The sequence below is a fragment of the Schistocerca nitens genome, chromosome 2 (assembly GCF_023898315.1).
Source record: "Schistocerca nitens isolate TAMUIC-IGC-003100 chromosome 2, iqSchNite1.1, whole genome shotgun sequence".
NCBI lineage: Eukaryota > Metazoa > Arthropoda > Insecta > Orthoptera > Acrididae > Schistocerca > Schistocerca nitens.
Genome location: NC_064615.1, coordinates 579,915,106 through 579,938,762, shown reverse-complemented (window position 1 = coordinate 579,938,762; position 23,657 = coordinate 579,915,106). Strand labels below are relative to the sequence as shown.

Genomic DNA, 23,657 nt, shown 5'->3' with positions numbered 1-23,657 from the left:
CCGTATTGTTGCGGTACAGTCGATCAGAGAAGCCGCATTCTCCGGCACTAAACTGTGTATGCGTTTTCACTTAGGAACCGCAAAGGCTGCTTGGGAAGACGATCTGAAGTAAAAGTACACAAGTTTTTCACACGAAACAAAAAAGTGATGAATTTGATTTTCACATTTTTATCCAATAATTTTACTCATTATTTTACACGATTTGGTGAAGGGTGGCCGCGGATCCCCTAGAAAGAGCCGGTGGACCCCTAAGGGGTCCGCGGACCACACGTTGGGAAACCTTGCGCTAGAGAATTGACCATTAATAGTTGTCCACTGCAGTGAAATTCACGCACCACAGAGTTAAGTATATGCTAGAGCAGATAATGTCAATGTACTTAAATGTCCAACGACACTTCTCGTGTTCTTTCAGTTGTCAGCAGTGTGAAAAATTTACCGTACAACCTTTATGAACATTCGTTCTGAAATTTTCTTCGGTTATCAGTAAACTCTATCATTGCTACTTCCAAAATTCCTACGCTATAGTAGTACTTGCCGTATACTAAACCTGGCTTTCACTGTTGGGCTTTAAGCAAACTGATGTGTTTGACTCGCTTTTTGTATCATGTCTTGGGCGATTCCTCCAACGCCCCTGACAGCTAGTGACTGGTGTAGATGACAGAGTCTTCTGTTTGGTTTTGTTTCAGAAAAATAAAGAGCTAGAAGTGATGGTTCGTTACGAGGAGAGAGCACCGGAGGAGGAGCGTCGTGTGCCGGGCGCGGCGCCAGCGTAAACAACGCGACGCTACTGGGCGCTTGCTGGTGGTCCCGGTGGGGGCAGTTGTATCGCCGACGGTCCCTGCCGCTGCGGCGGCCACGTCAGTTGTGGCGCGCACGCTGCCGACGCAGGACGCCGACCACGTGCGAGCCAGAACCGGCGGCGGGACACAGCAAGGTCGGCTGCAAGCGCTAACGCTGGTGTGTGTGTGTGTGTGTGTGTGTGTGTGTGTACAGAAGTCGGTCCGCATGTCACCTCCTTGCACGAATCAGGTGCAATCAGTGTACATTTAGGATTCAGATTAACCTTTGGACACAGAGCATCCGCAAATGTCAGTAATATTTTTATTGGAGCGAAGCACGCGTATCACCAAAATTTCTCCACTTCCGGTCTCTGCACTCGGGCCGTTTCCTAGTATTCGCAACTGAAGAACGCCCTCTGGCGCACTCCAAGTGGCAGAGGTCCCCCTGTTCTTCAGTTCTGAACACTTTGAAATGGCCTGACGGCTGAGACCGATAGTGGAGAAATTTTGGTGGTACTAGCCCTTATTTTCAATTAAGAACTCATTCCTCCACTAACTTGTCAGTGGCTTGAACCATAGACGTTAGTAACGTACTTAATTGCTTTTACTAACGTAATTGTCTGCAAACGAATTACTGGTATTCATTACTATGGTGGATAAAAGCAACTTCTATTTATTTTATTTTTTTTTACAAAAAAAGTGAAAACTTGTTACATTAAGAAGGTGATTTATTATTACCCATTGCTTTAAGTCCTGCGTTAAAATTTGTCAGTTTTCACAAATTCAGAGTCTTTTCCCAAATCGGGTAAGTTATGTGCGAGCAATGTGTTACAGCTGACAGAGAGCAATGTGCACTCGCTCTATGGAAGTCGCATGGCGAATTTGAAGCCATCTGACGGGATTAGATTCAGGGTCCCATCTTGTTCCTGATATACATAAATGATCTTCCATTTGCTTATTCAGAAGAGGCAAATTTTGTACTTCCTGCAGATGATACAAGTATTGGAATAAAAAATAGTACCAGTCACCTTATTGAAAAGGCAGCTAATGAACGGATGGTTCAAGGTAAATGAAGTATCACTGAATGCTGACAAGTAGTACATACAGTCCAGTACTACTTCTTGAAATCCACAAGGGATAAAAGTAAGTTTCTCAAACGATGAAGTACAGCACGTAGTAACTGTTAAGTTTTAGTACCACAGATAGATCACAACCTCAATCGGAAAATCCACACCTAGAATTAATGAATCGCCTGGATAAGAATTATATCTTGTATTAATACAAGAGTATCTTGCAGAGAGCTCTTGAAAAAACTGGATCGTTTGGATCTGGTATTTGCCTGTCGGTCATACCGTGATTTCCACCTCTGCTATATGTGAAAGACTTAAGTTTGCACCTTGATTCTTACTTAGTAAAAAGGTCTTTTTCCATAAGTGCCTGACAGTCCGTCGCCACGGGTCGGAGGAAGGCAAGAACATCATTCTCTTCCGCCCCTCGTGTTGTAATTAAGGACGCCGTTATAGACGAGACGGGAAAGTCTAATTTTCGTCTATTCTGTACGAACATGTTTTGAAAACTACTATGTTGTCGAACTGCCTTTGGCTCGTCATCACTGTAGCTGGAACAACGTTGCTCGAATAGTAAGAGCTTACAATTTTATTCGCCACAGAGCATAAGTATTGAGAACATTTGGCACGTATCGAAGAGTTTGCAGTAGCAGAGGTTGCTTTTCAAATGTCTCTCTCAAATATGTAAAGCTTGTTTTGGGCCGACGTTATCGGAGCTGCTTCAGTAGGGTACCGTCAGTCTGTACAGTGGTCAAGAAAAAAACTCTTATTCTGGAAGTGAAGGGTGTTCCGGAGATGCTGATTTACTTTTATTACTGTTTCCCTCAGTTGCTTCCAGCGAATGCCGGAACTAATCCTTTGAAGAGATTCCAAGCTATTCCCTTCCCCACGACGGTCCACATTTGTTGGTGCTCTCCCTCGCTAACCCTAAGCGTTTGAGCCCTCTGCAGGAAGTATGGCAAATGGATGTCTTTGCTTCATACAACTTATTTTGGAAGTGACTAGAACCACCGTCTACCGTTCAAATTTATCGCTTGCTAACTTTCAGATTTTCCGGTCGGCCTTCATGAGTATGCCGAATGGAACCGAGGCCGTTCAGTACAGACTTGTACAGCAGTGAGTAATGCTTGTTATCTGGTAGGGTATTCACTGCAATTTACACATGATTTCCGTTGTTTTTCCCTTTTCGTTATTGCATTTGAGAAACCATCTCCTAGCCAACTAACAACTGTGAATTCTTTGCATCGACCAATTCAGTACGGCCTTGCATCAGTTGTCATAAACTTTGTTACAAACGTGCAGTTTGTTACCACCATGACGCCCCCCCCCCCCCCTAAGTTATACGTACGAGGGAGGGGCTTCAGAAAGTAAGTTACACGTGTCGTCCCACGCCAAGACCATTGCGCATCAAAAAAATGGTTCAAATGGCTCTAAGTACTATGGGACTTAACATCTGAGGTCATCAGTCCCCTAGACTTAGAACTACTTAAACCTAACTTACGGACATCACACATATCCATGCCAGAGACGATTCGAACCTCCGGATTGAAGCGCCGAGAACCGCTCGGCCACAGCGGCCGGCTGCGCATCAAGAGGCGCATTGACAGAAGAGGATACGTTATGGGTTTCCTGCATACCCAGTTCTGCTGTAGTACGGATTACAGGTGCACCACAGTGTGGGAAGTAAATGGAGTGACAGTTGGAAACGTGCTCCAAAGTGGAAGTATGCGAGACAGTACGATTCTTGTGGGCAAACCGTCTAAATTACAGACAGGTTCACCGTGTAATTATGGCAGTGTACGGACCAAATGCATGGTGACATCGACCACAGACAACAGTGTTCTGGCAATCGAGGAACTGAATCGCAGCAATTGCAGATTTTCCAACAATGAGGACGTTCACGCGGAGTGGATTTCTACCGTCGAAAAATTGAAAGATTGGTAGAACTTTTGGAGTCTTCGTTTACGAAGACTGGCTGACTATGTTGAACAAATACTGTGGTGTATCTGCCTCACTTTTGAGTGTATTGCAGCATTGAATATAGCCTGTCACAACCAACTGTAAACTGTAACTTGCTTTTTTAGTCCGCTCATATATTATGGCCCAATTTATAAGACAAAACATGTGACAATCAAGAGTTTGTGTGAATTTTTTTTTACGAAGTCTTACGTTTCTTTTTCTTACGTACGACTAAATCGACGATGGTACAGTAATCAGCATTTATTAAAATTCGTGGCCGCGTATCAATCCTATAATCACTTGAACTAAGATGGAAGGGAAAGTTATGTCTGCGAAAAGCGTGATTTTTTTTCCCCCGTGTTTTAACCCTTGTTTTCTGTAACGGTGTTAAGCAGAGGTGGTAACCTACCCAGCAGTTACCTAGAGCAGGTTTCCCCAAACTGTGTTCCACAGAAGTGAATAAGTGCTCCGCGAAAAACTATTAATAACGTGACTTTTTTCCCCAGCATTTTGAGGATACCAATTATTTTTAAAAAATACAGGTATATTTTAAATGATGGACCAGTTTTCAAAAATTCGTATGTATTAAAGTACAAATCCAAAACGAACAAGCTTTATACCAATGAAAAGAGGAAGTTTATACGTTTTTGGCGGGCAGCGGTAGGCGGTGATGGTTTCAGAAGCGGCCGGTAGAGTTCGCGCGGCAAAAGGGCCGTCGTTCCGTTTCACTGTCAGTTGTGAGTGAAATGGCGACTGTGAAGTACAAGGTTTTCTGCGTTCTTGAGTTCCAGAAAAGTGAGTTACACATTGCAGCGCAGCGAGCATTTCGTACCAAATTCGGTATTCAACCACCAACTCGCAAAATGTTTAAGAAATTTAAATAGACTGGGAATGTGTGCAAAGGAAAAAGCACAGGTCGACCGCGTGTGCCAAGGGTGATATCCAACGGATTCAAGAAAGTTTTGTGCGCAGTTCCAGTAAGCCTACCAACAGAGCCAGTCGAGAACTTGGAATACCCCAACCAACTGTATGGTAAGTTCTGAGGCGACGTTTGCTGCAAAAGCCCTACCAATTACAACGTGTGCAGGCTCTCAATCCCAATGACAAAGAGAAGTGTCTCGGATTTTGTGGTTATGCCCTAGCAAAGATGGAGGATGACGCATTTATACAGCGTGTAATTTTTAGCGATGAAGCGACGTTCCACCTTCGTGGAAAAGTCAACAGACACAATGTTCGCATATGGGGTTGGAAAATCCACATTTACCAGTTCAACACGAAAGAGATACACCGAAGGTCAACGTGCTCTGTGCCGTATCCCGTACAAAGGTTCACGGACCATTCTTCGTTGCGGAAAGAACTGTAACGGGAATCGCGTACCTGGACATGTCGGATCAATGGCTGTTCCATCAAGTTATGGAAGATTCCCAGGATTTCATTTTCCAACAGGATGAAGCTCCGCCCCATTGGCACCGTGATGTACGAGGCTTTTTGAATGACTCTCTTCCTGAGCGCTGGATCGGTCGCTGGGGACTTGAGAACCTGGCTCCTGGGGTTATGTGAAGGAAGCTGTTTACGTCCCGCCTCTACCAACCGCTCTGAACAATTTGCGGAACCGGCTCACCGCTGCCGTGCACACAGTAACAGCAGATACTACCGCGTCGATGTTGGCCGTGCAGCCAATGGTGGCCACATTTAACATTTATAATATTCATCTCAGTTCTAATTATTAAATTGATATCAAACATTATGAAAAAAGCTTTGAAACTTCCTCTTTTCATTGGCATAAAGCTCATTTTGGATCTGTACTTGAATAAATACGAAGTTTTGAAAATGGGTCCATCATTCAGAATAACCCTGCATTCAAATTTCTGTGTTATTAGTTATGATTTAACGATGAAGTAATCACTGATTAAAACAAGTTTTTCTCGCATCGAAAAATATTGTTTACTCAACAATAAATAAGTTGTTCCCTCAAAGTACCAGGATTCTCAAAGTCAGAGGAATAATTTGGGACTCACTGACCTAGAGAGTTGTGGGAGACTAAACTGTCGTTAATCAGGCGTGCAGGTATGATCAGCAGCTGGCTCACCTCACTTTGTCGCAGCTGAGTGTTTCGTTGCACAAGGTTGTCGATTGAAGATCTCTCTCGGGTATTAACATCTAAAGTGATTTCTTTCACTTTCTATAATATTGGACCTAGGAATTTTTAGCAGAATGATTTTTTCCCCCCTGAATCGCAGATCTAAAGAACATTCATCTGTTCTGATTTGCGCGTAGTTCTGTTTCGAGGGAAACTCAGTTCGGGCGAAAACCGATAAAAGATACTACTAACATTAATCGTGATGTTTTATTTCTAAAGAAAGGGCATACTGCCATATTACTTAATTCCAGTAAGCGGTCTGCTTTTTATAGACATTAGATGAATCTACGTAAACAGTCGTTTCCTCACATGAAATCATTAATAATGTGTAATACATCAGACGGCGTCCTTCTTACGTCCTCAGTGAAAAATTCGCTTTGAACATCTACAGTTTTTGTGTGTGAAGTTTGTGGCTTCTGCACCTGGCCGGTCACAGTTCTATAGTAGTCGCCATAATTTTTAGAGACTTTAGGTTTGGCTCCGTCTGTCACGTTCTTAGGCGCTTGCATGGTTTGTAATCAAAAGGTCAGTTCTTCTTTTCCTCCTACCGTATTCAAGCTGTGTATCCAATGTGAGTTATAGTCATCCGTGTCACTTCTACATTCATCGGGAGGAAATAAACAGCTTCGAATAAAGAATATGATTAAAAAAACTATCCGAAAACGAAGAATTCAGTAATCAGCCTGTATGTTGTTTACTGGCTGTCTTGCAACGCTTTGCTAATTGTGATTTCATACTGTTTTATTTCTTCACTTTTTATTTTGTTGAACTGGAATTTTATATGTGTAATAATGCCACCCAATAGACAGTACATTTTTTAGAGACAGCAGTTCTCTTTAACTTGCATCACATTCATTCAGAAATTTGTTTCCGTTTATTATGTAGGTAAGAAGGGGAACTGTCATCGGTGATTTTAATTTGGTTTAGTTTACTCCAAAACTAGCCATATTATACTGTTTCTTCGCTCTCCAAGAGTGGTCTTGGTAGAACCCACGCGCTTTTAGCAGTGTGTGGCGCATTATTTAAATCGTGCGACGTATGCCGCCGCCTACTGATTAAGAAAATCTTTATAGGTGTACCTAGATCAATTCTGGTTACTGCTACACCTGTAAATGACGCCAGCCTCGAGTTACCCGGAGAGACACTTTTAAAAACTATCATCGCTCTACGCTGATGAAATAAGCTTTGTAACGATATGACTGCTCTTAGAAACATTTCAAGCTCAGAGCACGGCCCTAACAAAAATTCACCGCTAACAGTTAACACATTACCTCGAACCGGTTCCTTGCGACTTCCACATAAAATGCACAAATGCAAAGACTGGATAGCAATTAAGATGCAACGGACAGGAAATCGCACCAATCGAGTTTTCACGGAAATAGTGCAGTCTGTTAAACCTCTATTAAACCTCGACAAGTCTGGTTCTTCGTCTAGCAGCTCATCTGTTAGCTCCCGGATCAAATGCAAAAGTGCTGCTGTAAAATCAAAGACACCAACGCTAGGAAAATGAAAATCAAAACTCGTGTTGAAAGCTCCCTTCCTGGCCCCGCTAGACTTGTTTGCTTCCATCTTACAGGACCCACAATCGTCTGCCAGATTTAACATGTTCCAAGGAAATCACCTTAATTGTTCAACTTTGTGTTTTACCCACTCAGCACTGTTACGGTATAAAGACTGGCTTGTTTCTCGTTCAGAGGCAATCTCTAGGTTCAGCCTCCTCAGCAGCTAATAGCCTAATCATTTTCTACTTAATAATGTATCAGTCAAAGGCAGCCTAAGAAAATCATTCGAAGAATTTTGCGAAATCCATAATCTGAAAAGTTAGAGACGTCGTGGGAAGCCTTCTGAGCACTGGCACACCGAAAGCTTTCCCAGATTTCACAGTATGCTTGAGGTTGTTTGCAAATTACGTGTCTCCGCTCCTTTACAGTTCGAAACGCCTGTTTTCAAGTCCCAGCGGATTCTTACCGTCTAGACTAGGACAGTCACTCGACCTACAGTGAAAGCACGTAACATTACTCTCGGGACTGAAATTCGAAGCCAGTAATTACTAATGAGACAAGCCATCCGTAACCGAATGGAAAAGACGCGTAACTGTATGGTTTCTAAAAAAGGACGTAAATGAGTATGTACAATGCGACTTTTTTTCGGATGAAGATTCTCAGGCCTCCAGTATTCATATAAATCCTTGAGGTCTATGTGCCTAGATCCCACATAAATCTCGCCGTTAATAATATTGATTTAGATATGTACGTCTTCCGAAATTACAAACTGCAGTCGTGCAATTCATGTTTCATAGGTATCGTTTCTTTACGTTTGCTCTCACTTGTGGGCACATGTGTATGTATTTGCCATGTGAAACTGCAATTTTTGGTCGAAAACGCAGATTTTATGGTGTAAAGTGATTGGAGGAGCATGTAGTTGTCTGATGACATAGCAATCACGCGCTCGCGCGAACGACAACTACTTAATTGAAGAAAATATAAATAATGTAATTGTTTGTAAATTAAAGGGGCTGCGTACGAGTTCCTTGTCTAAAAAGTGTCGGCACGTAGTGACCATAGAACAAGTGCACCCTTTTTGCTACAAATATTAACTGATCTTTGGGTTGATCGACGTTGTGTAGTTATTATATACACATTTCGTAAGTTTTATCTTGCGAACGTTCTGCCTGTGTTGGGCGCGGTATACAGCGCTAATCAATCATGAAATGCCGATAGGAACTAATTTGCTGTGAAGAGTTGATTACATCGACCAAAATGCGCGCCAGTGTTGTTTCCTGTCCAGGAAGTTGCTGTACTTGCGACGAAGCCACTTACTGATTTTTTTTTGTTTTTATTTTTTATTTTTTTGTGTGTATTGAAAAGAAAGGGTATGTTACATCGGGAGTTCTGCCACACGTTTGTTCGCCGCTGCTACTAAACTAAATCTCGCACTTGGGCCACGATAGGGACAAATCTCAGATTCCAAATTTAAAAAAAAGTCAAGTAACAAAATTAAATGTTTCTCTGTGTAAATTGATACTTTGATTTTTTAAATATTCTAAAGAAAACACACTTTCACACCAGAGAACTTCGTCGAAAATGCCTTTAAGCCTCAGAAATAGTTTACAATTCATCTTAGAAGCAAAATTAATGGACGCTTTATCTTGCACTAGTAGAAGAACGTAGCTCTAATAATACATTAGCAATTTGACTTTAGAAAAAGATATTACCACAAAATTCATTTAAATCTTAATGCAAAGATGGACCATGACCTGTTTCGGACCTGCAAAATCGATCTTCTGGTGGTATTTTTTGTTTTTGCTTAAATAACTCTTGAGTACTATGGGACTTAACATCTATGGTCATCAGTCCCCTAGAACTACTTAAACCTAACTAACCTAAGGACATCACACAACACCCAGTCATCACGAGGCAGAGAAAATCCCTGGCCCCGCCGGGAATCGAACCCGGGAACCCGGGCGTGGGAAGCGAGAACGCTACCGCACGACCACGAGCTGCGGACTGTTTTTTTTTTTTTTTTTTTTTTTCTTCGATCTCTTCGTTGTGTCATGCACGAAGATCTACAGAATCTTCACGTGCTTCCTTGTTTGTCTTGGACTTGACATAACTAATACGTCGCAATACAAGTTTCAACAGTGAAGCTAGTAAAAACAGCCTAAAGCAAAGTTTTCTTGGCCGAAACGAGTAACTGTGTCTCGAGCTGAATGCGCATCGTAATAATCGCCCTGTTTTATGATGTTACTCAGTATGTGACAACAATATAACTTGACAATCCGACTGTGTTTGGTGGCATTTATAGGTGGAGGAGTGGGGGTGATCAGGAACACTATATCACGGTTCTGGCAGTGTTGCTTGAATAGTCTGTAATGGTTTACAACCCACGCGACACATTTCCGCAGACTACTTGCGGGGGCGTCAGTTGGGCATTTTTGTTTGCACACAATATAACAAGCTCCGAGGGCTGACACAGATACCAAACTTACGTTGTTCTTTCGGTAATATCCCGTTCTTGACAAGCGGCGTTCACTGAAAATGATATTAGCGTGCTACTATAGTGGCTTGGTTCATGATTAAAACAGTATTTGGATGTCAGGACAATCTACTGGGACAGATGTGAAATGGTGCTAATACATCGTCGCCAGATTGGGAATACGGAGAAATAACTGACCGAATCGATGAGTTGGCCAGATAATTGTTAAACTGAATATTTAATTAGCCACCAGCTTGACAAATTTGATCGTGTACGCTGTGTGCATTTCTGTGACGGTAAGTGATTTCAGACGTCAGTGCCTAGCAGGAGACGCTTAACTGGCAGTCTGTGTAGGATGTAGTTCAGGACGAAAGTGGTCCTGTATTTTGAGGGGTGGTTTATGTTGCATGACGTGGGCCAATATTCATAATGGTTACCGCGAACAAGAACCAGGTTGTTTATTTCAACATTTTTCGGTGACGAAGTGTTGCCATTTATTGTACTTAAAGATGAGTGTGCTTAGGATACTCCTGTCTTCCAAGATGAGATGACCACACCAAAGTTCACAGGGCTGCACGCATACGTTCTTGGTTTGACCAACAGTCTGGCACCCTGTCGCATCTTGACTGGTCCAGTAAACCACAGAAAAACTGTCTGCGACTGTTTCGCATAATGGCTTCAGCTGGATATGGCGTACCTAAAGAAACTTGCGGGCTCTTCCTCGTTGAAGATATTGCACGGTGGTGGTGTGGCGTATCCTAGGGGTGAGTGCATTAAAGTGTATACGATGTATGTACTTGCCCTGATACTGTGCGCACAGGAGGCAAGATGTCACTTCAATTGTTTGACAAAATCATCCATACGGTGAGAGTTTGGGAATGGTTTCGAAGATGTGATCTATCAGTTTGTACTTTTTATCGGCAAAGAATTCGAAGCCTCATACATGACAGTGCAAAATCTGGCGTGAATACGTTATCTTTCCTTTTGTCTTGAGTTTGTCGAGATACGAGACCTCTTCCTTGTGTGCTCTTTCGTAGGTTGTATCAGTTTTGTTAACTATTAAGCTGTCCGGACACGGAGGGACTGTAAAAGAACGCAATGGGCAAGCTACCTTCACCTGCAACTGGTTGCCAAATAGCTAGCAAAGCAGTTCTGCACACGGGGCAACTCAGAAATGAAAAACTGCGGTTGCAAGCGTAGAGGAGAGCATCTTCTTGTTACACTCGGTTTATCGGCAACAGGTTCAAGCTCAGAGGAAGATGTTCTCTGTTTAATAAGAAAACAAAAAAAAAAATTCTGGATTCTTTCGCACATCCAAAGAGATATAAACAACATGCTGCAAGTAACAGCCAAGGAGGTGTAGCAGACTTATTCGAAATGCATAGTTTTTTATAGAACGACTGAACAGTGCTACAGTAATTTGGTGCAGTTGATTTCTTCCGCCATAACACATCATGACCTGCATCATTTTGAAAACCTAAATATCTTGAGATTTATATACACGGAAATGTGGTGCTGGATGTTCGTGCTCGTTAAATCATTTGTATGTGAACACCAATATATTTATACGTATCGGACATTGTGGCATTTCACTGTTCGTTTCCATTTGACTGTGTAATTTTACCGAACGGAAAAGGCCAAGGCCGCTAGTTTCACAAAATACTGTCGACATGGTTTACAATCTTTTTTGCACATCTGCATCCATTGGCTTACCGGGAATCTTCTTCTAAACAATAGATGTACAGTACACTCCACATGTCATTCGAAATTTTTTCCCATTCCACGCCCCACTTTCTCTGTCAAAACTCTCTTTCGGTAGTCTGGGATCTTGTAGTTGTATCTAATAGGATGGTTGTCGATCTCCGGTACAAAGCAGATGTTCACAAACGGCTCGTTCATCTTCAAATTAAACCAATACAGAGCTGTGTCCAATGACCGACGCAACTCAGATCGCTTGGCAACGCGGGCGCCGAGTCGGTAGCAACTGGTTGGCAACGCGTTGCAAGCGATTGACTGGTGAGTCACTCTGCACTCACGCTGTTTGCAGATCCCTATTTAACTACAGAGGAAGTGATTCGCTGCAGACACGTTACCAACTCCCGTGGCAACGAGTGGCTTTAGAGTCGCTCTGTGGGCCGATGGCATTAGTAATATCGTGCAGCTGCCTGCATTGGACAGTTAAAGATCGTACATGTGATGGAAGTTGGAATAAAAAATTCAGCTGGGACTCCCTCACGAGGGGAAAGGTTTGGATTTGGGGATGCCGTGGTTTGCCTGAGTCGCGTATGATGATTGGCTGCATGATTCGTTAAAGAAATCCACGGCCTGTTTTCATGTTCGCTCTTGTCCCTTCCAAGCTTGTCTTCCGTCTCGAGCGGCTCTGTTGTTGATCTCGATTCTTCAACTGATTCTCTAATGTTGTGCCAGGAAGAAAGTCTTATATTTAAATTCAGACAGCGTTATTCGTCCCCACTTGCCTTATAAAGGTGCCCTCAGATACGACTGGCGCATAGAATCGATGTTAGTATTTCTATCGCAAATGGCAGCACAATGTTTTGTGACATTAAAGTAGCAGAATTCAAACTAAGTTTAAAGTATTCCAGTGTTGTGGATATTGGAGGAAACAATCTGGGCGCTTAACGGCCAGAGAGAAGGTACGACACAAGATAATCTTGTCACGTGCGTGATATTCTCTATTTGTGATATCCCCATAATTCTAAATTTCTGTAAAAAGTTCCGGTGACGAAGTGACTACATGAATTCATCACTAGTAGCCCGTCCCTGACTTGTACTGCTGCAGTTTTAATGGCTGAAGAATTCTCGAACTAGTTACCGAAACGGAGAATCTAAATGGTCAGTTAGTCGCTGCATCATCTTATTCTCTTCAGAGTTTCTGCAGCACCATACACTATGTAAAAAATTGCAAGGTCTCAACATTTGAGTGGTTGTTGGCTCCGTTCTTATCAGAAATGCCTCACCGCTCTTAAAAGCCAGATCGTAATCACCGTAAGAGTACTAACGGGCTGCCAGCCACATAAAGTGGGGCAGTTTTTTTATGAATCACATGGTTTTTACGTCTCGATTATCAGTGCCCTCTCCAGTGGAAGAGCATGTATTTTCAAGCGTTTAAATTTCACGCTACCACCGCCATAAATTGGTATCTATGTAGCTAGATGCATAAGGAGCGGCAGAAGGTATGCCTGTCTTTGGATGAAGGGTGTAGTAATAAATTAATAATGGATAGCCAAAAGAGCAATGCAAAAATTATCATTAACAAAAAAATACACCAACCTTTTTTACAGACGTTGTTCAAACAGAAAAGTTAAAGAATTTCAACGATATAGCAAGGATAATTAAAGAAAAAGTGTTAGAAAAATCTGCAATAAATGAAAACGGCGTATGGAATAATTAAAAAAAATGCGTACAGTAAAAAGTACGTAGCAAGGAACACAAATGTAATGTGTTGCAAATACGGTAGGGAAAGTAGAAAGCCTCTACAAAAATGAATCTCAATCACTAAAATATAGGCCTAAGGCGCTGCAGTCTTGGACTGTGCGGCTGGTCCTGGCGGAGGTTCGAGTCCTCCCTCGGGTGTGTGTGTGTGTGTGTGTGTGTGTGTGTGTGTGTGTGTGTGTGTGTGTGTGTGTGTGTGTGTGTTTTTGTCCTTGGGATAAGTTAAGTAGTGTGTAAGCTTAAGGACTGAAGACCTTAGCAGTTAAGTCCCGTAAGATTTCACACACATATGAACAAAAAATGGTTCAAATGGCTCTGAGCACTATGGGACTCAACTGCTGAGGTCATTAGTCCCCTAGAACTTAGAACTAGTTAAACCTAACTAACCTAAGGACATCACAAACATCCATGCCCGAGGCAGGATTCGCATATGAACATTTTGAACTAAAATATAAATAAGACGAACTGTAAACATTAGCAAGGAGAATCGCCAGGAAACTTTTAGGCCCAGTAAGAATCAGGGAAACGTGGAATCAAGCAGAAACTAGGAAATGCATCAAAATAGAGGAAAAATAAACACTAAGGATAGAAGACAGATTTTTGGACATTTATACTGGAAAAATTACACTTAGTTGACAAAACAAAATATCTCTGGAAAAAGCAATTAACAAGCAGCTGGGTCCGACAAGTGCAGATTTAGAAATGCACAAAAACAGAAGTAGGAGGATAAGGATTCCAAGGCAGAAGCACGAAGAAAACAGATGTAAGTTATCTGAAGATAGGAAAAAAGGGCACGTGGTGAAAATATGGTAGAGTATTAGAGGAAAATAAAACAGCAAATGAGAATAAATAACTTCGGTGAATAACCGCTCCAGTTGCTAAAAAAGTGTTGTATTTTACTCCACTATCGGTTTCGGCTTGTATTTTGAACCCATTTTCTAGTGGAATCTGGAGCGACTCAGTAGAAAAACATCTTAGTAAGGTTAGAGACCAGGTCTTCTTCTGCAGCGTAAGAAAGAATCGGAATGTTTTGACTGCACTAAGGTCAAGTTAGATACTCTGCACACTGCGGGCGTGTACAAGGTGGACTAGATCTTACGCCTGTGAAAGGAAAATCTGATGGGGGATTAGGTCGCTGATAAAATAAGTTACAGGTTCCACTAGAAAACGGATTTAAAAAAAAAGCCAAAACCAGTCGTGGAATAAAATTAAGAACCTTTTGGCAATTGGAGCAGTTCAGTACAAAGTTGCGGAACACAAGCGCTTTCCAAACATGGAGAAACCAACGAAAGGAACTAAAATAGTCACGTGATCCATACTTGGCCAAAAAGGGGAGGAATTACTATTATTTTTGTTATTGTTATTATTATTATTATTATTATTATTTACATTTGCCCGTATACTCAGTAAACCACGTAGCGTATGGTAGAAAGTCCACCGTAGTGTTATTAAACTACTTACCTGTTCCACTTAGGAATGTAGCACGATAAAACGACTGTATGAACTCTCCCTCCCTCCATGTATTCCTTCTGTCAATTATACGAAGAAGGCAGCACAAACCTGCTAAATAGTTTTTCGCACAAAGAACTTTTCCTTCTTCTTGAGATTCTCATGTAAGATAACTGAGCATGCCCGTAAGACTGTGTGCTGACTAAACCTTTCGGTTACGGATCTAGCACCACTCCTATGATTTCTATCGCTATCATCCTCTTAGAAGAATCTCCTATAATAGTTCCTTGACAACGATAGTGATCCTTGCCAGAATACTCAAAGTAAGTCGTAATCGTCCATTTACCGTTCCTATATCTGAATCAGGGCTCGAGGTAAGCCTAGGTCAGGTATTTTTATACACACGTCAAAAAAAGTTTTGCAACACCCCGGTTCCCATAACTCCTGAAGATACTCGTTGACTGTGGATGTTATCACAGACACAGTCCCTTTGATTGATGGAGATGCCACTAAACCCGCCCAAAGATGTAAACAACCATGCACGAGCAGCGCCTATTAGACGGAGGGGGTCCGACAGCCGATCAGTTCCAGTCATTCCACCAGGGAGGATGTAAACAGCTCGTGTTGTCTATAGTTCAACCATGCCTAGACGGTCAATACCGCGGTTCGATCGCGTCCGCATTGTTACTTTATGCCAGGAAGGGCTATCAGCAAGGGAAGTGTCTAGCCGTATCGGAGTGAACCAAAGCGATGTTGTTCGGACATTGAGGAGATACAGAGACAGGCACTGTCGATGACATGCCTCGCTCAGACCGCCCAAAGGCTACTAGTGCAGTGGATAACCGCTCCCTAAGGATTATGGCTCGGAGGAACCCTGACAGTAACCGCACCATGTTGAATAATGCTATTCGTGCAGTCACACGACGTCGTGTTACGACTCAAACTGTGCGCAGTAGGCTGCATGATGCGGGACTTCACTCCTGACGTCAAAGGCGAGGTCCATCTTTGTAACCCTGTCACCATGCAACGCGGTACAGATGGGCCCAACAACATGCCAAATGGACCGTCAGGATGGCATCAAGTTCTCTCCACTGATAAGTGTCGTATATGCCTTCAACTAGACACTCGTCGGAGACGTGTCTGGAGGCAACCCGGTCAAGCTCAACGCCTTAGACACACTGTCCAGCGAGTGCAGCAAGGTGGAGGTTCCCTGATGTTTTTGGGGTGGCATTATGTGGGGCCGACGTACCGCCGCTGGTGGTCATGGAAGGCGCCGTAACGGCTGTACGATACGTGAATGCCATCCTCCGACCGACAGTGCAACCATATCGGCGAGGCATTCGTCTTCATGGACGACAATTCGCTCCCCCCCCCCCCCCCCCTCCTCGTGCACATCTTGTGAATGACTTCCTTCAGGATAACGACATCGCTTGACTGGAGTGGCCAGTATATTCTCCGGACATGAACCCTATCGAATATGCCTTGGATTGATTGAAAAGGGCTGTTTATGGACGACGTGACCTTTCAACCACTCTGAGGGATCTACACCGAATCGCCGTTGAGGAGTGGGACAATCTGGACCAACAGTGCCATAATGAACTTGTGGATAGTATGCCACGACGAATACAGGCATGCATAAATGCAAGAGGACGTGCTACTGGGTATTAGAGGTACTGGTGTGTACAGCAATCTGGGCCACCACCACTGAAGGTCTCGATGTATGGTGGTACAACGTGCAATGTGTGGTTTTCATGAGCAGTAAAAAGGGCGGAAAAGATGGTTATGTTGATCCCTGTTCCAATTTTCTGTATAGGTTCTGGAACACTCGGAACCCAGGTGATGCAAAACTTTTTTGATGTGTATATAATAGATTCAGTAGAAGTAAAATCGTTGATATTCGCAAATCCATACTGGCAGCATTTTACTGATTCCTGCGCAGCGGTAGACGGTTTTCTTGGGGGTGAGTTTGTGTACTGGTGGGTATTTTTTGACGATAACTCTGAAATCGCAACAGTGTACAGCCCTCCTTCCTGCTCGGATTTTTCAGTAAAAGCAAGCTCCGCGCGTTCATTGCTTTCGGCGTTGCTGCAATAGACTTAAAGTATCACGTGAGAGCTGCGTCCACAGTCGTCTAAAGATGAGGAAATCTGTAGTTCTCTTCAAATCTTCGGTTTTGTTACTTTTAAGGTAAATATGGATCGCACTGACGGTAATTGCGAACATGTGCAGAACATGATTTCAGGACGGTTTTCGTAGTCGTCAAAAAGCAGATAAGCCCTAAGCGACTGCTAAGGACCAAATTGAAGCTCATGTTATGTCAGCTCGAAAAGTGGGCAGAACCATGCGCTTACAATCCGCTGACGCCTTATACTGCTGCGTCCCATCACCGCAAGTGAACACCTCGTCATCTAGAGGCATACAGACGTGTTCAAATTGTTAAAGGCATTTTTTTCCAAAACTTTACATTTATTACACCTTTACTTCCACGTACAGATTATATTTGTACATTCCATACTTTGTATGCTTGCCTTTGTTCTTAATCAACATTTTTTTATCCTGTTTGGCATAGTTTTATTAACTTCTCACATGATATTTTAACATCATTGTCATGGTACCAGATTTCAAAATGGCTCTGAGCACTATGGGACTTAACATCTGAGTTCATCAGGCCCCTAGACTTAGAACTACTTAAACCTAAATAACCCAAGGACATCACACACATCCATGCCCGAGGCAGGTTTCGAACCTGCGACTGTAGCGGTCACGCGGTTCTAGATTGAAGCGCCTAGAACCGCTCGGTCACACGGCCGGCCAGGTACCAGATTTCGTCTAGTTTCTCCACGAGATCTTGTTTGGTGATTATTGTTAATTTCCTTATCCTCATTGTCATTCAACAATGTATAATCTGCCAGAACCTTTCACAGACATCACACTCCAGACCATAACGGAAGTCTGATGCTTCACACATTCAGCTTTGAACAGTTCTCCAGGTCTCCGACGAACATACCGGCTTACTTCTTCCATCACAGTGAATACAGATTCGTCACTGAAGCATACCTGAAGCATGTGTGCAAAAATTTCAAGCTAGGAAAGTTGGGAATAGAAGCATCGGAGGCCTCAACAATCCCAAAATTCAAATGTGCATTTCTTGAGTATCAATAAACCATCAAAATTCCAAGCCCAAACTCCTAGCTTTGGAGATCAGACCCACTTAATTTACCATATCATTGCACATGCCTTAGCCCAGTCGTCACTTGTCCACTCCTGAAGTTGTTTAGCCCACTACAATCTTTTGCTTTTCATGGCAGGTGTGATTTTCTGTTTTTTCCTTGGTCGGCATGCCTTTAAACCACAAACACACAGGTGAAACTTCAACACCCAAACCTTTCAGCAGATGGCTTAAGTCTCTAGAAGAAAGTTTACTGTTCATTGTTGCCATGTTCGTAAGTGTTCTGATTGTTCTAGGACTGATTTTTCTTTTACGTCCACATTTTCCTTTCCTGTTTGGCTTTCTGCACTAAAATTTTCATTCTTCTGACAGTTTTCTGTGATATTCTCATTCTGTCAGCAATTTCTTGCTGTGTATAACGATTTTCAGCGCTGTGTATAACGATTTTCAGCAAGAAGGGCTACCACGGCCGAAACTTTCCGAGGTGAAACATCTTTTGTCTTTCCCATAACCTCACTTTCTTTGGAAACTCCACGATTTATTCTTATAGCTAAAAACATGCAAATTCACAAGCTATATAATGTCTTGTTAATGTAGCAAAAAGTTGATAGAATAAATAACTAGCTGAAGTACACCACAGAAACACAGTGTCAAAGTATGTACACAGACAACTAACACCACCACGATTTTGAAGGAAAATGACAATTGTTACCAACTGTGAAAAATTCAGTGATCTGTGAGTTGCTTGGAAGGAAAATTTGGTGGCATTAATCAAACCATTAAAACAAATCAATTATTACACTTTTCTCTCCTATTTTTACAACAGAAAACTTAAGAGTGTCAAAAATAATCGTTTACTCTAATATTTTGAACACGTCTGTATATAGCGCACGGTCTACTTTACCTCAAAGCTGGCAAAGGCATCTAGGACTTTTTCGTATGTTCCGCTAACAACATTTTTTGTTCAGGCGAGAATGGGAGACTATTTGTGGAGACCATTTAACATCCACTACCCTCCAGATCAAGTTGTTGCCACAGCAAGAATGAACTGTAGCGTGAGTGGGATAATTGGTTGAAATTTTATCCAGAATAGACTCTGACGATAAAATCATGTAAGTAAAGCAACACATTTTTTTCCTGGTCAGTTTCGGATGAAAAAGTGCAGAATTTGTTATGGGACATCGTGGAATATTCCCGCTCCTGCCCCGACAGTTTCATGAAATTCCGATAGGTGGCGACCCTATACGTAGTTTTCAGAATGGCGTCTGTAGCGGAGATGCGTTCTAAGCAGAGAGCTATCATTTAGTTTCTTTTGGCGGAAAAACCAGAGCATCGCAGATACCCATAGGCGTTTGCAGTATGTCCACGGAGGCGTGGCAGTGAACAAAAGCACAGCGAGTCCTTGGGCGAGGCATATGTCATCACAACAAGGTCATACAAGCGTATCCGATCTCGAGCTTGCCAATCGGCCGCACACAGCTGTGACTCCTGCAATGTTGGGAGGTGCGGACTCGAGGTGATCGGTGGTGGTGGTGGTGGTGGTGGTGGTGGTGGTGGTGGTGGTGGTGGTTAGTGTTTAACGTCCCGTCGACAACGAGGTCATTAGAGACGGAGCGCAAGCTCGGGTTAGGGAAGCATTGGGAAGGAAATCGGCCGTGCCCTTTCAAAGGAACCATCCCGGCATTTGCCTGAAACGATTTAGGGAAATCACGGAAAACCTAAATCAGGATGGCCGGAGACGGGATTGAACCGTCGTCCTCCCGAATGCGAGTCCATTGTGCTAAGCACTGCGCCACCTCGCTCGGTCGAGGTGATCGGATCACAGACACACTCGTCCATCAGATGGGGTACTCAGAGGCGTGTGCCCGCTGAGTTTCTCGTTGCAGACAGACGAACGTGAAGAGCAACGAAGGATCATCTGCACGGAGATGTCTGCGCTTTACAAGGCTGATAGTTGACAATTTTTTGGCGACCATCGTCACAGGCGATGAAATATGGGTTCATCATTTCGAATCAGAAACAAAACGGCAATCCTTGTAGTGGCGCCACATCACATTTCTTCCGAGGAAAAAGTTAAAAGCTGCACACTCAGCATGACGACGGTCATCTGGAGGGGTTATTCTGTCTGATGTCCTTCCTCATGGTGCAACGATCAGCTCTGAAGTGTATTGTGCCACTCTCAGGAAATTAAAGAGACGACTTCAGCGTGTTCGTTGCCACGAAAATGCAAACGAACTTCTCCCCTATGACAACGCGAGGCCTCACGCAAGTCTGCGCACCTGAGAAGACCTCACAAAACTTCATAGGACTGTTCTTCCCCAGCCACTCTACAGCCCTACCTTGCATCTTCCGAATTCCATGTATTTGGACCAACGAAGGATGCACTCTACGAAGCTCTACATGAATGATGGGGAGGTTATTGATGCAGCAGGACGTTGTATCCGACGTCGACCAGTAGAGTGGTACCATGCGGCCATCGTACAAGCTTCCTCAGTAAGGTGATATTAGGCCGTCGCATTGAAAGGAGATTATGTTGAAAAATAGGGTTTTGTAGCCAAAAGAGTGGTAAATAATATGCCATATTGAAATCCAGTATAAATCCAACCTGCTTTCAGAAAAAAATTGCGTTACTATAGCGCCCCTCGTATGCTGCCAAGAATTAGATCATTTTATGCAGCAGAACAGACGCTTGTCTTGATGCACGATAGTAGCAACATGTAAACATCCAAACAAACAACAAAAAGTGGCCAAACTTCATCCCAGAGTATCGACGATGAAAAGGCCTCAGTCTCTAGACATGAATCCAATGGGTGGCCATCTGAGCATTGATGCTTCGCCACTTACTCGAAAGAGACTACGGAATCATTTCTTCCTAGCCACTCATCATAATCGTGTTATTGCTATGTGCGTGAGAATTAGGAGGCGCGAGACATACGGCATTCGCCGAACACCGAGGGAGTGCTCATCGAAATCCGAATAGCCGAGGTGTCGAAGAGTACTCACCTCATGCCGAGTGCCTTGAACAGATATTATGCTTGCATTGCTGTTCATCGACGCACTCTGGGAACAAATAATATTCGCCGGTGAGCTGATCTGCGGAAAGGAAAGCTGTTCGGAACTCGTAATTAGTGCAGGCGATCGAGCGAGGCGAGGCACTGGTTTGGTCAATGGACTCGCATTTGGACGGGCAACGGTTCAAACCCTTGTCGGGCCATCCAGATGTAGGTTTTCCGTCATTTCCGTGAATCACTAAAGGCAAATGCCGGGATGAAAAGGGTACGCCCGCTTTCGTTTTACATCGTTGACACAATCAGAGCTCGTGCTCCGTCTCTAATGACCTCGATGTCGACGGGACGTTAAGCCCTATCTTACTCCCTTTCAGTGCAGGCCCTTTTTGTGGAGTTGTCGTGTGCTATGTCCAAGAGAGAGACAGTGAATGATATCACCAAGTTTAAGCAATCAAAAGTAAATTTATGTACAGAACTTACTATATAAAGTGAACTTTATTGTTTAATTTACTTTTTGTGCATATTTGAGAATTATGTTCAATTTGTTGTTGTTTTTGTAGATACAATGGCACAAACCTATTGGCAGAAAGGAAAATTTGAAATTTTTTGCAGAATGTCTAATGAGGAATTTAGCTACGTTAATAATAACTAACAATGAAAGTGTCATAGAAGTAATGTTCTTTTTTATTTCAGATCAATTTTTTGTCACAAAAGATGTTTTAAATTTTGCAAATTATTTAGATTCAGTAATCACGTGGAGGGATGTCATCACTTTTTTCCTAGAACCGTGTCTGAGTGGAATAGACTAGGGAGCACCTTCCGCCAAGCACTAATATATGTGAAGATGTAGAAACAGGTAATCGAGAGAAGAAATGGAGCATTCAAATCAGAAATTGTGAATGATAACAAAAATAAAGGTAATTTCCAGTGAAAGAAACCGATGAAAATACAAATTAAGATAATCAGTTATGTCGAGAGAGCGAATACAATAAAGAATAATGAAGTTAATGAAAAATTACTTGCCCAAGAACGCTTGCGAGCGAATCCGATGTGTCGACAGCATACATGAGTACGTCTAGACGAACATTCGTTCATTTTGATATGGCACAAAAAACCGATACGGTGCGGGAAAGGGCGAGCAGATGTCACAGCCCCTTCCCATGACACGGCATTCGGCGAGCATTCGCGTGGAGCTGTTGGTGCCTTTAGGTGACATCAGCAGATATGTAGCTTTCTGGTCACCCTTCTATCCCTCAAAGAGAAACAAATTGCTAGACAATGGCGTATGGTGGGCTTGGTATTAAAAATAAAAGAAGAAACTTTTATTTCAAATTTCATCTTTATATAATTGTGTTCAGTTATTTGTTTGCAAAACAGCACAGTGATCCCTACATCCCTCAAGCCACATCAGTCAATGACAACTGCGAGCCTTGATCATCATAGTTATAAGAAAAAGTTTGTAATTTATGTTCAGTTATTCGTTTTTAAAATATTTAGTGTTTTACAATACCACATCTACCGAAAGGATATTTTTCTCTCGTTTTAACATTCATATTTAGATTTATTTTCTAAAAGTAAAGATAATATTGATAATTGAATGCTCATGTTTTCTTTATAATTTCAGATTTCATCTCAATACAAGCAAACATATAATTGGAAAGCCTTTAGCTCCAACCTGCATGATGAAATTATGTGAAATATATAATATAGGCATTAGACTTCAGAAGGACAATCCATCACTTTGAAGAATTTTGTTGTTATTTAGTCTCCTACAGATCATTTGACAACGAAATGAGATACATCAAATTAATATAACAATAAAAAATAATTAGAAACAAATATACAAACGTATAATTACTTACAGGTCTAGTTAACTGTAAATTATTATCAGTTTTAAGAGCTTATTAAGTATAACTTCGTCCAATTTTCAGATGAAATTAAAAATTGAACAGTGGTTTACGTATTACAAATAGGTTTTCATCTTACTAGGATGTTGTAATGAGCATATTTCATCCATCACACCTCATTTTAACATCAAAATATAAGAATGTAAAAGAATGAAATGTTAAACTCTGTATGTGTTGCTTCCTGGGTATTACATAAAACGACAGTTTGGAAAACTAAACATTCTTTTCCTATCTTCATAGATACTGTTCTCCTTCTCCTTCTGCTCCTTTAAAAACAGTTCTGGATATGTAAGGACTTGTTAACTAACATCTGTCATAGAAAATGAGGTTCACTGGAATTAACAGACATATACATAATCAACAGTGTAATAAAATATTGCATTGTACCTGCTTTAACGAAAAACTTAGATTTTAAATTGCTGTTTAGTAACCACATGTGTCTGCAAGCATTTTTCGAAGAAAGAGACCAGGTAAAGATTGGGATAATATCCTGATCAATAACCGCTCGATCGCCGCTAAAAAGTCACTGAGACTAGGCCAAGTTGGATCCTAAGTGTGCTCAACAGGATTGTGGTCATGTGACCCTGGAGCCCACACAAGCACGCTCATCTACGTGGATTGTTACTCATGCCACTCTTACACTTGGGAAACGATGACCTGGTGTATTTAAATGAAATTTACAGGTCGTCGCAAAATGCAGTTGTCGAACAAACGGATGCACATATGGAACGCCGGCCGGTGTGGCCGTGCG

The 23,657-nt window shown here is 42.4% G+C and overlaps 1 protein-coding gene across 3 annotated transcripts in view; it reads left to right on the top strand.

Annotated features, from left to right (window-relative positions):
* Positions 1-23,657, top strand: part of LOC126236636 (glycerol kinase-like) — a 280,730-nt gene that overhangs the window by 73,140 nt on the left and 183,933 nt on the right. For 2 of the 3 annotated variants that reach the window (XM_049946086.1, XM_049946085.1), the window contains one exon: positions 687-934. The gene's annotated coding sequence lies outside the window, so the exon portion shown is untranslated. Of the gene's footprint in view, positions 1-686; positions 935-4,650; positions 4,838-23,657 lie in introns of those variants that run through there. The other variant, XM_049946089.1, reaches the window with a different exon arrangement.